At 33.1% G+C, this 4,479-nt stretch overlaps 1 non-coding gene across 1 annotated transcript; it reads left to right on the top strand.

The window, feature by feature from the left end:
- The first annotated feature begins 4,206 nt into the window (after positions 1-4,206).
- Smp_tRNA_01946_Pseudo_TTG.1.1 lies at positions 4,207-4,278 on the top strand. The gene has a single exon. It is a non-coding gene (tRNA).
- The last annotated feature ends 201 nt before the right edge of the window (positions 4,279-4,479 follow it).

Below are 4,479 nucleotides of genomic sequence, written 5' to 3'. Positions count from 1 at the left end.
GCTTACAGGTTCCCCTTGGTGGTCTAGCTTCAATTGACTCATGTTTTCAACTATGAAAAATAATAACAGTCTTAATAATAATAAACTATTATCAAATATTTATTATCTCTATAATTTTATTTATGAAGTGATCCATAGTTACAAGTATAAACATTTTATAAGGGCATCTTTTTTAGAAGATATAACCATCAATGTAGCGAACAAATAAGGCGATAATATTTTAATTTCACCGGTAGATTATAATAAATAATTTTAGACTCTTGAATTATTTACCATTCCAATAATTCATATCAACTAATCATTTGAAAATGAGACAATAACACTTCTAGACAATAAATTAAAGTAATGGATACCAAAAAAAAGAAAAAAAAACGATAATCTCTATCATAGTAACTATTATTATTATTCACTAGTTGTTTTTATCCAGTTAAAAGTTTAAAAAAAATATTTTAATAAAAATAAAAAAATTTAAAAGAAAAAAATTTTTTATGGATCAAAAAATTTTTGAGTAAAAAAAATTTTTTTGTCTATTGATAGTAGAATTTTTTTATCAAAGGAAAAAAAAAGAAAAAAAGCTTTTCCTGGAATTTTTTTTAGTTTTAATATAACCGTGAAAGCGGATTTTTTTTATTTAGCTTGAATAAATCAGAATTCCGCTTAAATTTTTTTTTCTTTTTCAATAATGTTTGAATATTGATAAAAGTAAATATGCGAAATGTCGAAAATTGACTCTTTTTTATTTTCGAAATTATTTTTCATTGCTCAATATCAGTAATCGTTTTTTTTTAACGTAATATTTAAGATTTTGATATCTGTAAAATTTGTCTCCATTCAAAATTGCGTGTACTTTGTTAAGATATAAGATGGTTGTTGAAAATAGTCAACAGAAAACTCTGAACTTAGATTTCCTGCAATTGCTTACTTAATTACTTACGCCTGTTACTCCCAATGGAGCATAGGCCACCAACCAGCATTCTCTAAAACACTCTGTCCTGGGCTTTCCTTTCTAGTTCTATCCATTTTTTGTTCATTCTTCTTATGTCTGTCTACATTTCTCGGCGTAATGTGTTTTTGGCCTTCAGAACTGCATGTAAGGGCTTGCATTGTGACGCAGTTGGGTGATTTCCTCAATATTTCTCCTATTCACTTCCAGCACTTCTTCCTGATTTCTACCTTCGCTGGAATCTGGTTTATTCTCTCTCACAGTAGAATGTTGTTGATAGTGTCGGGCCAACGGATGCGAAGTATTTTGCGTAGACAACTGTTAATAAACACTTATATCTTCTGGTTGATGGCCTTCGTAATTCTCCACATCTCTGCCCCATACACTAGAACTGTCTTGACATTTGTATTGAAAATTCTGATCTTGGTGTTGGTTGACAGTTATTTGGAGTTCAAAATGTTCTTCAGTTGTAAATATGCTGCTCTTGCTTTGCCGATCCTCGTCTTCATATCTGCATCACATCCACCGTGTTCATCAATGATGCTTCCCAGATATGTAAAGGTTTTTACATCCTCCGAAGCTTCTCCGTCAAGTGTAATTCGATTGGTGCATGTTGTATTGTATCCGTGAGTCTTTCTTTTCCCTTTGTTTATATTGAGACCTACTGCTGCTGAGGCTACTGAGATTTCGTACAATTAGCTATTACTAATCAATTAGGTGTAACTGTAATATTAAGAGAATTCTTACTTCCTGGATGATTCATTGTTATACCACTCAGCTTCACAGTCAGGGACGTTAGCATGAAGAAGGATTAGATATTCATGATATTGGTCACTTCTCAGTGATTATTCAATGTAAGTACATTTCAGTTTTACAGGAGGCTGGTCGCTACTCATTTAGCTAATTTGTAACATGGGAGACTATGCACTTGGGTACCATAACACCGAATCAGTCAAGAAACAGCATGTCTTCCAAGATTACAGATACATCCTTCTGACGAGTCAAAAAATAGCATGCAGCCAGTGCCAAGGGTTTCCTGGAGACTATCTCCAACCAGCGCCGTAAATTTAAGTATACATGTCAAATGTCACTCAACATTCATAGGATAGGCAGTAATTACCAAAATTATAATGAACTCATCGAAGCAGAAGTTCATTCGGATGACAGGCAGTATTTTAAATGATCTATTGTGTAGTAAAGGTCTCCGGCTTTACTTAACGTTGTGCTAGTCATTCTTGATATAAAAATCATCAATCATTTATTTAGGATAAATTTGATGTATTAATGTTAGTTATTTAGGATTGTTGTAATGAACTCGTGTGTTTCATACATTAACAGATACAAATCTGAGACTAATGTTATTCAAAGCAATAACTTCGTTGTATAATAATCATGTATATAATTACCTCTTATGAGACTGAACACAACAAAATACTTAAGTAAAATCGAAACACGCATAAACTTCATTGAAAAGTAATTTTATGCTATTCATCTAAGTCGAAAAAAGCCTTCTTTTAAAATAAAAATACTTATAGGTAGCCACCTAACAGATGAAATTACATTTTCCAGTTTATACTACTGGTATATATATAAAACGTACAATTGACAGCAATCTAATTGATAAATTCTGCTGTCATTATCCCGTCAGTAATAATACAATATGACTGAAAAACGCATATAGGTTTAAAATATATTGACAACAAATAGACTGGAGGATATGTTCCCTAGTGTAGCTTTGATTCGTGATGTGATAGAACTTTCTAATAACTGTCAGTGTATACTACGTTTGTGTTGTGTGCTACTGATGCCGATAGATATAAGTAGTATGTATCACCAGTCGAAAGTGAAATGCCTAATGGGAGAAGGTTGAGGAAATCAAAGGGGAGAGAACGAGAACAGAGAGTGATTGAAGTGGAAATGAAGAAACAGTCAAGTCTGAAACAATTGATTAACATTTTCAAATTAAGTATTTAAAGTACGGTTATCAGATTTTACTAAGATATTCTGTAATTTTGTATTCAAATACATTTGGTTGTCCCCACCGGTGTTCTCGTTCACAACACGTTTATTGTCATCCAGTAAACATAGCGATTTAAAATCTCGAATATATATTTCTTTGATACCAATAATATGTACTTATTAGGCCTACATCCCAAGTTAAGTAAGTACTTGAATATTTATGTCGTTAAAAATCGTAGTAATATAATAAAGACTAAGGTGCTCTCTTACTTTAAATAACTCAGGACAAAATACCATCATAGACTTAAGGAGTAAGTTATCCGTAGATTTAAAAACATCTTAAGAAGTTTCATCTTCAAGCATTTTTATGAACTGTAATGGCAGTTGAAGATTAATATAGAATTAAAAAGCAATTACAAAATACTATTTGTTTTCACAGTAATCTTTAAATACCACAAACTATCTGAAAAAAAATAAATTCAAACGTCTGTATAAATAAGTAGTATTTCATCTAGCTCTAGGCTGTCTCATTATTTCATCAAACTAAATATTTGCCGTTAACTACCATTGTGGACAGTGGCTAGTAGTGGAATCCAGGAGGCGAAATTCGTCCTATTTGGGGCTCGTCAGCCTGATGTACCCGAGTTTCAGAGATGATATTCACCCCTGGACTCAAACTCAGTATTGTTCGCTTCAAACTCCACCAAGTTATCCACTTAGTTACTGAGTCCAGATATTTACCAGCTTGTGCAATGGAGTAGAGTTTTCATTCATTTCGTATTGGTTGTTTAAATTTTTCCATTGATGTTTAGGACTGCAATCGATCAGCCATTAATTGGCATATGTACATCTTGTACGGATTATCTCGATGTTGCTTCAAATCACAAGCATTATAAACGGAGATAGACAGTGGCTAACAGTCTTAAACATCAATGAGAAGATTCAAACAACCAATACAAAATAAATTAAACAGAACAAGTTTCTCACGCACACAGAACTTTAAAGAAGATGGTCTATTGAACTGACAATAGATTGAATTTAGCTATTGAACAAACTCTAGTTTCAGATCATTTGACTTAAACATCATTTCATTGTCAATAGTTTTGATCGAATTTCTTTGATTATAGCATTTATTCAATTTATCGTTGGATAAAATCATTTATATCGAGGCAATACACACAGTATGCCTACATGCCAATTAGAGACTGACCAGTTGCAGTCCTAAACACCAATGGGAAGATTCAAACAAACAATACTAAGTGAATTTAAACTTCACCCCATTGCACAAGCAAGTGGCTATCAGGATTCAGTAGCTGAGTAGATAACGCGATGGCGTTTGAAGCAAATGGTACTGGGTTAGAGTCCCAGATTAAACATCAAGTCTGAGATGCAGGTACATCCAGCTGACAAGTCCCAAATAGGATGAAACGCGCGTCTTGGATTTCACTGCTAGCTACTGTCCATCTTTGATTACCATGCTTGTGAATTGAGGCTACATCGAGGCAATACGCACAGTATGCAAATATGTCAATTAGAGACTGACCAGTTGCAGTCCTAACATATCGATGGGAAGATTC

The sequence above is a fragment of the Schistosoma mansoni genome, chromosome 1, assembly GCF_000237925.1.
Source record: "Schistosoma mansoni strain Puerto Rico chromosome 1, complete genome".
Taxonomy (NCBI): domain Eukaryota; kingdom Metazoa; phylum Platyhelminthes; class Trematoda; order Strigeidida; family Schistosomatidae; genus Schistosoma; species Schistosoma mansoni.
The sequence above is the reverse complement of the archived record's forward strand: the minus strand, read 5'-3'. Positions and strand labels throughout refer to the sequence as shown.